Below are 11,774 nucleotides of genomic sequence, written 5' to 3'. Positions count from 1 at the left end.
CTTTTATCCTTATAACAAGCAGAATGACCATGGCATATTCCATTGTGCAGAGATAAAAAAAATGCATCTCCATGACTCTTAATATTAGAATCACAGCTTTTACATGGTCAGTGGATTACCAGGAAGCATTCCATTGATTATGTACAGTTGTATATTTAATACTGGAAAAGTTGTTCCACAATTGGCCTAGTGTGAGGAACCTCCCAATCGTCATTGGATAAACTCAGCTCTCAGTGGAAGAGTGAAGAGAAGCATGGCATGTGCTGGCTTCAGTTTGGAAGACCAAAAGCTTCTTTTAGTGAACTTATTTTAGCAACATCTGGTTTTGTAACGTGAAGCTTCACTGATGCTTATTTATACTTGTAGGGTTTCTCTGGTAATAATATAATATGGTAATATAGTCATCATTATAATTTTAAAATACCATTTATTGAGCACCTACTATCTGCCAGGTATAAGCTTTCTCTCCTAGCTTTTGAATGTTAACCATGTAATGATCGGATTTCCAACTGACTGGAGACCTGGATTCATGACAGTACAACCTACCAACTGAACGTTTGTTATAGAGGCATGTGCTGAACGCTACAGTTTTCATTTGTCAAGTTTCTTTTTGTTTGTTTTTAACACACTGATTCACACAAAGTTAGTATTAGGACAAATTTCAGGGGAATACAATTTTATATTTGGTGAAATAATAAAAATGGGGTGTTATCAATAAAGACTATCCTTTTGCCGTCTTGTTGAAAAGGAAATTTGAAGGCATGAAGCAGTAGTTCAGAATGGTGAGAACCTATGAACTCTGATACTTTTCTTGGTTGCTTCAGAGAAATTGTGTAGTTTTGCCTTTCAGAGTCGCAAGAGTCTCAGTTTAGTACCTGGCAACTCTAGCTACTCCATGTTTGTTCAATGAAAGAAAGAATAATGAATGAATTCATTGCCTATGTTTTAATACTTCCCTCAAGAGGCTAAACTGGAGTAAAAACTGGAGGGAAAGTGAGTCCCAATTATTAGCAGCTAGTATAAACTTGTATAAACATCATTGCTACTTGGCTGAAGTGTTAAAAGGCTTGACCTGGATTGGAATTTGACTCACTTTGCTTTATCAACAAGATTTCCAAATAAGAGCTTGATTTATTCCAAGCCATTACTAGGAATGTTGGGAATGAAACTGCTGGTTCCATGCTTCAACACTAATTTGCATGTATAGAGCTCAGAAACTATAGATTTGAAATAAAATTTGAGACCAAAATTATTATTTATATGAATCCTAAAGAATTATTATTACTAAATTGCTTTAATATATTTAAGTCCTATTAGGACTTGTGATTCAATGTTATATTATTTTTTCAATCTTCACATGTTCCATACTCTTTTTGTGGTTAAGGTAATTTTGTAAATACTTTCATTTCTTTTTGGAATAACAATGCTTCCACCTCAAGAGTTTGAGATAGTTGCTCGTCATGATCCCCTCTGCTCCCCTTTTCTAAAATGCTCAAGGAGAAAAGTAAGGTTTTTGCCGTTTGGTCCTGTTTACAGTGGTGGGTTGTAATAGTTCTTTTTTTTTTGTATTTCCTTTTTATACATCAATTATGAACCATATCCTCATTATCTACTTGGTCTCTGGTATCCCCCAGAGTACTAAAATGTGTGCTTGATCTCTCTCTTTTCTAGCAATAATTCATCTCATTAAGCTTTTAGAATGATGGAGCATTATGATGTCAAACATGATGTCAACAGGAACCTTCCTGAATACCTAATTTAAAAAAATGATAAACATTAATAATTCATATGCAGTACAATGATATCATATGGGTTTCCGTTTCCTTTAGATTTGTCTCCCAATTGCTGTAAAAATGCAACTTCCTAGCGATTTGTCCCTCTCTTGTTTTCCTTTTTAGAAATAGTACTCCAACAGGAGAATCCTGCACAATGCTTATTCCTGATACTGTGCCAGTTTTGTAATTCTTGTTCAGAAATCCTCAGAGGAGATGGTTGAATCTCTCTCTGGGAAGATCCGGGCATTCTAACAAGTCTTCTTTTCTCATACCAGCTGTTGCGGCTGGGGAGGCACCCTAGACTAGGCAGTCAGTTGTAGAAAATATTTTATTGACATATACAGTCCATTGGCAGCCATCTCTATGTAGGTTATCTCTCTTGAGGATCAGGCACAGGAGGTTGTTAATTTCCAAATGATTTTGTGCTGAGAGTCAGCGTTGCTAATTCCCCCTCTCTCCTCCATTCATTGTGCTCATTTATTCATTCAGCCAGTCTCTGTGCCAGACTCTGTTGTAGCCGCTCGGGATTCAGGGAATAGCCATGAAGTTTGGTAAGCAAAGCTTAGTGAAGATGGGGAGTCTCTTGCAAAAGGGTGTGCTAAGCCAGTGACTAATGACTTCTATATCACCCATTCCACGGCCTCTAGGAGTTGACGATATATAAAGGGAAAATAATTAGACACTTTTCTGACCTTGTGGTAAATAATTAATGAGCTTTTTGTTTGGGGGAGGGGTAGAACTGTTTTGAAAAATGTCATTGTTTGAAAAACATTTTTGAAAAATGCCATTGTTTTCTAAGTCAGTGTTCTCAAAATTTAGTGTACATCAGAATCACCTGCAAGGCTTGTTAAAATACAGATTTTGGGCCCCACCCCGAGTTTCTCATTTAGTAGATTTTTGGATGGGGCCTGAGAATTTCAATTTCTAACAGGCTTCTAGGAGATGCTAGTGTCGCTATTATTGGGAGCACACCTTGAGAACCACTGCTTTTTTTTTTTTTTTTTTTTTAATTAATTAGTTTCAGGTGCACAAGACAAAGCAAAACTTAGACATTTATCATTTATATCCCTCACACTGTGTGAACCCCCCTCCTCCCATCCACTATCCCTCTGTACGTTCCCAAAACCTCTCACCTTCCCCTTATCCCCACCCCCGCCCTCTAGCAACCCTCTGTTTTTCCTCCATGTTTCCAAAACTGTTTCTGATTAGTTCATTCACTTATTCTTTTCTTTAGATTCATATAAGTGAGATCATATGGTATTTGTCTTTCTCTTTCTGACTTATTTCACTTAACATAATGTTCTCTAGGTCCATCCATGTTGTTGCAAATGGTAAGATTTCTTTCTTCTTTATGGCTGCGTAATACTCCATTGTATAAATGCACCACAGTTTCTTAATCCAGTCATCTACTGATGGGCAGTTCGGTTGTTTCCAGGTCTTGGCTATTGTATATAGTGCTGCAATAAACATAGGAGTGCATAAAGATTTTTGAATTGGAGTTTTGGATTTCTCCGGATAGATACCTAGGAGTGGGATTGCTGGATCATAAGGTAGTTCCATTTTCAGATTTTTGAGATATCTCCAAACTGTTTTCCATAGTGGCTGCACCAATCTGCATTCCACCAACAGTGCACCAGCGTTCCCTTTTCTCCGCATCCACGCCAGCACTTGTTGTTTGTTGATTTATTGATGATAGCCATCCTGACTGGGGAGAGGGCTGGACCATGGAGCTCACTCTGGTTTCTTGAGGTTCCATATACCCTCAGGACCCACTGGAGTTTGTAGATCCTGAGGTCCTGCTTTGCCATTACAGCCCCTCATGTGCCTCTGCCCTGCTGGAGCCGTGTCCTGCATGATGGGAAATTGCAATGCAAGGGAGGAGCTTAAAATGAGCTGACATGACATGCTGCAGACTCATACTCAGTTCTCAACTCGTGGGGTTCTGGTTAGTCCTTTTCACCATTTTTTTATTATTATTTTAAAATAGAGCATACAGTTTAGTAAGCCCAAGTAAGTTTTTCAAGTTGATTTATTAAAATCCAGATTTTGTTTCTGCCATAGTCCCTCCCCGTCTCTCAATGCATTAATTATAGTCATTGAGCAAATTTTCCTAATTCTCACCACTTTCTTCAGTAGTTACATTAATTTTTAAGGACTATCAGATAATTCTCCCTTTTGACTTTGTTAAGTAAACCCTCAGAACAGAAGGTAAGATAGTGTAAGATGATAACTTTTCAGAAGCGATAGTTCTCTACCGAAATCCCACCCTGGTGACCCCCAGGCAGGACAGGACATACTGGTGAGGGCAGGGCAGATCCTATGTACCCAGTTGGTGATGGGTTAAGTCTGGGAATCAGAATAGGAAGGAGGGAGTGAGCCTCATAGAACCAGGAGGGAGAACAGAGCCCAGAGCCCAGAAAACAAGCAGAGTAGGGAAGGAGCTGGTGAGTGCTTTAGGGCCAGGTGGGCAAGTAAAACCTGGAATTCAGGGGCTCAGAAAAGGCAACAGCTGTTGAACTAAGTTGAGACTTCTGACTGGGGAATAGAAGGTATTTACGTTTCCGTTCTATTTGGGGTTCTCTGCTGAATGTGAAGAGCTCAGGACTCACAGGAGACAATGGTGACCAATCGGAAGGCTGTAAGCAAAGCCTGCACCTATGTGAGGCAAGACTAACCAACCAGGCTTTCCTCATCTGTGATCAAATAGTGTCTGGACAGGAAACAGATTGAATATCCACAAGGGTTTAATTGAAAACAATCTAATGAAGGGACTATTTTGGATGTGTTGGCAGGATGAAAGGAAATCAACAAATGATGCTGAAGCACCCTAAGACTAGAGAAAGAGGGCCACCTAGAAGAAGCAACGGGAGAGAATGGTTATGGGAACGTGAGAAACCAAACCTATAGGACAGAGAAGCCCCCAGAAGCGGTGGTCTTAAGGAGAAATGCAGTGATTGGAGGCCTGTGGCCTGGCAGAAGGAGCCAAGGAAGTAAATACTTCCCATCCCATTGTCCTCCTTTTCATCCCTCTCTGTCTAGACTGGTATGTCCATTTGGCCAAACACATCTGGAAAGCAGAGGGTCAGGGAGTCCATTGATGGAGATTTGCAAGAGTAGGGTAGAGAATATCCTGACCATACCCCAGAAAGCTCTGTGTAACAAATGTTTAAAGATGTTCAACATCATTAGAGATATCCTGGTAAACTCAAACTGAGATGAGCAGCTTTGATGATCATCTAAAATAATGGTGTTTTTTTTTAATGGCCACTTATTTTATTATTTATGTGTCCTGTTTGTTTCATAACTAGTGATATTAAAACATGTTCAGTTATCTTGTTTGGAGACCTCTAAGTTGTTGCTGAAAACATATCCTCCTCTTTAGTTCACTCTCCTCCCTGACTCTGCTCAGGCATTTTCTTAGTCATCTTGTGCTCCGATAACAAAATACCATAAACAAAGTGGTTTAAACAACAGACGTTTATTACTTATTGTTTTGGAGGCTGAGAAGTTCAAGATTAAGGTGTCGGCAGATTCTGTACCTCGTGAGATGGCCATCTTATTGTGTCTTCACATGTAGGGAGCAAGCACGTTTTGGTCTTTCTCCTCTTATAAGAACACTAATCCCATCATGGGACCCCAATTCATGTCCTCATCTAATTATCTCCCAAAGGTCCCACCTTTACATACCATCAGGGGTAGGGCTGCAACATAGGAAATTTGGGGGACACAAACACTCAGTCCATAACACACGTTTCTATCATTTCTTCTGCCCCTTGCCCATTGTCTCCTGTCCCCAAGATCTCAAAGTCCAGAGGTAGGGGTGGTGAAAGAAAGCCCTCTTCCTAAGTGGGAAGTTCCCTAAGTGGGATCCCAGCTTAGCCAGCTTCTTACATTTTTGCTCAGTTTGTACTTCCCTGCTTCCTACACCTTTCCTTAATAGCCTCAAAAAGTTAATAAATGAGTTTTACTCAATGTTTATGAGCTGGTATTTTCCATAAAGAATATGTTTATTATTATTCCCACTTTGTTACAAATGAGGAAATGAGGCTGCAAGAGGTGGAATAAATTGTTCAAGGTGAGGCCTGATGTTTGAATACAAGATTGTCTGAATCCAACTTCAAGGTTCTTATTCACTGAGCTTTACCGCTGTTCACACAGGCATGAAGGCCCAAGGCCAGTACTGGAACTGCAGAGTTATGCAGAACAGAGAGGTCGTAACAGGTGGTGGTGGTGGGGCAATCAGGGGCCTTGTGGGTGAGGTTTTTCCTCAAGCTAATACACGGGGTGACATATCCACTGTCACCCCGTGTATTAGCTTGAACTGGAGTATTGTTTTGAGATGAGTGGAGAAGGTAAAATGCATACAAAATTTGAGAAGCTTTGGCATAACATGTTGTCATTATTTTCACTGAACACAGTACTTGGCATTTTGTAAATATTGTAGAAATATTACCTGCTAATAATCCTGTGGTTGCTATCATTTCTGTTTTAGTAATTTAAATGAGATTTTGGTTATTTAGATTTAGCTATTTTTGAAACATGTAATTGTTTTTTATTGGGAAATGTATCTAATGTTCAAGTTGATTGATTTGGCCAACGTAGGTGACTAGATGTATGAAGACATATGCGTTATCAGGAAGCTTTGAAAACCTCTGCCACAGACATGTGTTTGGTCTGCATCAGCTGTATTTCCAAAGAAGATGATACAGTAAACTCTTGCCAGTCAAAGACCCAGGATGGAATTTGAGTGCTATGATTGCTGGACCTACACAAGGCTTCTGCCTTTGAAGGTTAGAGCCTTGGTGTTAACTTGAGGTGGTTCCATGTGGAATTCTTCTTTGGTGTAAACCTGTCACCTGAAGCCTTGGTCTATAATTGGGCTTCGAGCCATTTTCATAGGCTCTGTTGTTGTTCTATTGCTGCATTTCTGATGCTGTCAGAGGTAGTGTATTGTTGGGAAAATGATACACTAAATCCCAGAGGCATTTTCTCTCAGAGAGGAAAGTATAATGATTAGCTACAGGGACCCAGTTGTCTGTGTGAGTCACAAAACTGAGAGAAGACCCTGAATTTTGGAAATTTTACAGGAAGACACATGAGAAACTTTTTGGCAACCTGTTGCACAGGGTAACATGTATAAAAAAGAAAAGCGCTGTTTTCTAACATCAGAACCACAAATAACATCAAAGCTCTGGACAAGGAAGGTGATGATGAGTTCAGGGTAGGTGGGGCTTTTGTCCACTCCAGGGTACCTGCGGAGAGAACTCTAAGCAAGAGCAATGGCCAAATGGGGAGGAAAGTACCAGTTTAAAAGGCCAGTAATGACCCAATAGTCCAAACCTCACCTGTGAGTGGTCTTTGGGCCACACGAGACTTATCTTCACTTTGACCTTAAGAAACTGATGGACAGTCTTGACTTAGAAACTGGGTAAGTGAGGAAGGCAAAAGTCACTCCATCAGTTGGTGCTTCAGAAGCCTCAATAGTGTTTCAAGCTGAGCCTTGACTGGTGCTAAAAGTTTCTCTTTTCCCCACAGTCTAATAGAAACTTTGGCTACCGTATCTCCCCTCCAGAGTTCCCTCAAGACAGAGTGACATCCACAACAATGATGGCCAAATAAAGGCAACAGAGCAAAGGATCAGCTTTACCAATGACTGGGCCAGCATCGATCACCTTCCCAGAGTGCACCATGTACATGTGTGGAACACACACACACACACACACACACACACACACTCTCCTGCTGTGGGAAGTGGTGCTTGGAGAGGAGGCTTAGGTAGACAAGTTTGCTTGAGACTTTCTGTCTTCTTCCTTCCAAATCTGTCAGGCTGGGTCTGCAAAGCCAGTTGTGGGACCCCTAACCCATCAGATCCCCACAGGCCTCCGGTCCCTGTGCTCAGCCTCTCTGTCCGTCTATTCAATGCCACATGGAGCCCACTGTGACATTTTTCTGCAGTGACCTGGCTCAGTAGGACTCTGACCATGGAGCCTTCACCCCTTCAGGAGGAGCTAGTGAGCACAAGGGAGCGTGGCCCATTGTTCTCTCCTCCCTATGGGCAGGGACCCAGAGGAGTGCATTCTCCCCTCCACTAGATTGATATTTTCAAGAAGGGAGAGGCGGTGGGGTAACAGGGTGAAACCTCTTCTGTGTGTCAAAGGTGAGAACTTTGAATGTAAAAAAAAATCAGAAAATGCTTTGACTTCATATAAAAGGCAACCCTCACTTTTATATTCAGATTACGTGACCAAAAATATACTTTGTAAGCCATCTAGGTGGTATCGGGAGAGGATTTTCCTGTAGAAGCACTGTTAATCATGGCATTTAGGTTTCTAGGTTAGCTCAAAAAAGTATTTAGCCAATTATGTAGCTGGAAGATATTTACAGAGTTGAAACAATACTGCTTTGAGAGACACAGAAAATGGAATTCGAACTAGTGTTGCTTTTGTACCTGTGTCCTTTGGGAAAGCTGGTTTAATTGGAGGGTGATGAGGCAGAGGACGGAGAACCTGTGAAGTTCCCTCAGGGAGTAATTATCCTAAGTGATCATTGGTGCTCTGAGGAAGTGAGGGGCTCAGGTGGTGTAAGGAGAGAGATGGGGTGCAAGGCGCTCGAGTCTCTTAACCAACTTCACACAGCGAGGGACTCAGCTCCTCCTGCTAAACTGCCCTCTTTTCATTGTGCTGTTTCATCTCCAACAGCACTAAAGGGATGTGTCTCATTTTTTTGAGTCACTTATTTTCTATTTCATCTACAAATATTCCAGTGTGTGTCTTTTAACTCTAATAATAATTTTTTTTTAATTGCAAAACCATTATACACCAAAAAATTTAATGCCTACTCTCTTAGTCAATTTGCGCTGCTACAACAAAAATACCATAGACTGGGTGGCTTATAAACAATAGAAATGTACTTCGTGCAGTTCTTAGGCTGAGACGTCCAAGGTCAAAGGGCTAGCAAATTTAGTGTCTGGTGAGGACCCCCTTCTTGGTTCATAGCCACAGTCTTTTCACGGTGTCCTCATTTGTCACAGAAGGGGCAGGGGAACTCTGGGGCCTCTTTTATAAGGCGCTAATCCCATGTATGAGAGCTCTCTCATGACATAATCACCTTTTAATACCATCACACTAGGGGTTAGGATTTCAACATATGAAATGGGGGGGGGCAAACATTCAATCTGTAGCAACTACTGTACTTAGTATCAATCACATTTTTCTAATTGCCTTATTAATTATTTCCTTAGCTTGTTGGTGTCCAAATAAGGGCCACTCATTGTGATTGGTTGATGTGTCTTTTAAGTCTCTTTTTATCTATGGGTTCCCCATGCCTCTCTCTCTTTTCACTTGCAGTTAGTTTGTTGAGGACGCTGAGTTGTTTATCATGTAGATTTTCGCCCAGTCTGTGTTTTCCTTTTTTGCGTCCCTGGGGTGCATCTAACACATTTCTGGGCTTTCTGTGTTTGCTAGAAATTTGTAGTTAGATTTAGAAGTTTGCTCAGATTATGCTCAATTTTAGGAGGTGGGCGTCAGGCAAGAATAAGCATATTTTAGATGATATTGTGTTCTCCTATCAGGAAGCATAACATGTTTGGTTGTCTCTTCGCTGTGATGCTCACTAATGTTAACTACCATTGCTTACATCCATCCACCATGAGGGCGTGTACGACGGTGATATTCTTGTTCTATCATTACTTACTCACTTACTAGCTGGAATGTTTCTAAAAAGAGAAACTCCCTCTCACCAACTAATTGGCTTCCCTAGGACAGAGTTTCTATAGGAAAGGCAGATTAAATGTGTGAATCTTTCCTGTTATTTCCAGTTTTCAAAATAACGAGTTGATTCCCTAGCATTCTCCTAAGGCAACAATGACATTTTTTTATTTTTTTACTTGTTTCTGTTTGCTTGCTTAGTATCATTATGGATCACACATATATATGCTGTGCGTTAACTCCTTGCAGTTATTATACTTTCGGTGCTCAAACTGCCCATGTTTGGCTGGACGGAGCTTATTTAAGTTGGTGAGGCACTTTTCTTGAAGAAATAGTTCCAGCTAACTTGCTGAAATTAGGTCTTTATTCTAAAAACATTTTTCTTTTTTTTGGTAGACAAGGCCTTGCTGACCACGTGGAGGTCGAGGCGCCTACGTGGTGTCTGCCTCACCATTCAGCCATTGTCTCTGTTATTATTATTTGACATGCTATCGCGTCCGCTCCAACCCCTGGCGACACTATGTGTGAGTGAGGTCCGCGATGTCCTGTCCCCGTCTCTAGTCATACCAAGCTTCACTGTAGCTCTTTTCCTGTCGTTTTTGTGGCTATGAGAAGGCAACCTGCTATGATGGAAGGATTCTCATTGACCAGGGCTTGAGTTCCAGCTCTGCCTTGCACAAGCTCTGTGACCTTGGAAAAGCTGCATCACTCCTCATAAGGTGCGCAGAATGCCCTTAAAAGGATTGGTGCAGATATAACAGATACAGAGTTCCTGTAAACCTTCTAGGTCCTGATGGGTCCTCATGAGCGTGTGTATGTTTATGTGTGAGTGTGTGTGTGTGTGTACGTATGTGTAACTAAGTCTTTGGAACTGGAGTGTATTTGACACTCACAGGGCATCACAATACGGGCTAGCACATTTCAGTGCTTAATGGTCCCTTAGTAGTTATTTAAATGGGAGAAGGGAGGAAGAAAGTGAAATGTCACCTAAGAGTTATAAAGCAAGCAATTACAATTTGACACATTATAACTTGACAAGAAGTACAGTGCAGTAGTTGTGTTGGTTCTTTGTCTCTTGGTTCTTAGCTCCATTCCTGCTTTGCCATATTTTCCTTTGTATTATGTGGGGCTAGAAGTCTACAAACTGCATCTTCCAGGTTCCTTTGCCAATCGATCTCCTCTTAGATTCTGCAATAGGAGGTGTGATCAAACAATATGGTGAATGTTTAAATAAAAAAAAATTATTACAGTAAAAGACACATTGACATTAATTCTCCTCAAAATACACCCCTCACTTTGAACACACTTATCCCATCACTCTTGCCACTTTCTGAAGCAGTTCTGGAAGTCCTCTTTTGTGAGTGCCTTTAGTTGCACTGTCCTGGCTGCCTCGATGTCCTGAATCAATTCAAAATATTTTCCTTTCATGGTCATTTTGACTTTGGGGAAGAGCCAGAAGTCACATGGTGCCAGAATTGGTGAATAAGGTGGGTAAGGACACACTGTAATGTTTTTATTTGACAGAAATTGCCATATCAGAAGTGATGTGTGACATGAAGCATTGTCATGAGGGAGGATGATTCACAGCACACTTTAAAACACACCTTTTGTCAACCGTAGCTCACACCCGACTGACTGCACTGAACAAGTTGAAACTTGTCACTCACTGTTATAAGGTTTGTCACGTCACTTTCCATATTGAAGATCCCTGCCTTTCCATTGGATGGCACTCGGCAGCAGCATCCACTGTATTTTATGATCACAACAGAAGGGCTCCATGTCACACATTGCTTCTGGTACATAGGAGGTAGCGGTAGGAAATTGGGATGTGGGCAAAAGGAGGAGACAGTAGCAATGGCTTCTGCTAAATGGCAGTGGCACAAGTTTAACAGTGATGGTGCAGCCCTCCCCTGGTGAGCGTGGGCCTGTGGGTGCCAGCCCAGGCTGTTCTGATCTCTGGATTTACCCTTCCACATTCTTAGTTTTTCCAACTCACCCCCCATCTTCTGTTTGCTACTCCATGCCTTCCTAAACCTTGCAAACAGACCTTTATATTGATCTGTCTCTGCTTAATATATGTGGAATGTTTTCTGTTTTTCCCAGTGGACACTTGGGGTCTGAGGTCAGAGACAACTAGCTTATAATCTCTTATTTACTTAGTTCTGTGACTTAAGGTCTTTAATATTCAATTTCTTCCTCTGTCTAAGGGGGATAATAAAAGTACTTACCTCACAGAGTTGTTGTTGTGAGGTTGATATAATAATACACGTGGCATTGTTAGCTTTGGACATAA

At 41.1% G+C, this 11,774-nt stretch overlaps 1 protein-coding gene across 5 annotated transcripts in view; it reads left to right on the top strand.

The window, feature by feature from the left end:
* PDE8B (phosphodiesterase 8B) overlaps positions 1–11,774 on the top strand; it is a 228,567-nt gene that overhangs the window by 30,566 nt on the left and 186,227 nt on the right. The gene's annotated exons all lie outside the window — the stretch shown is intronic.

The sequence above is a fragment of the Rhinolophus sinicus genome, linkage group LG03, assembly GCF_036562045.2.
Source record: "Rhinolophus sinicus isolate RSC01 linkage group LG03, ASM3656204v1, whole genome shotgun sequence".
NCBI classification, from domain to species: Eukaryota; Metazoa; Chordata; class Mammalia; order Chiroptera; family Rhinolophidae; genus Rhinolophus; species Rhinolophus sinicus.
This window is presented reverse-complemented; position numbering and strand designations above follow the sequence as displayed.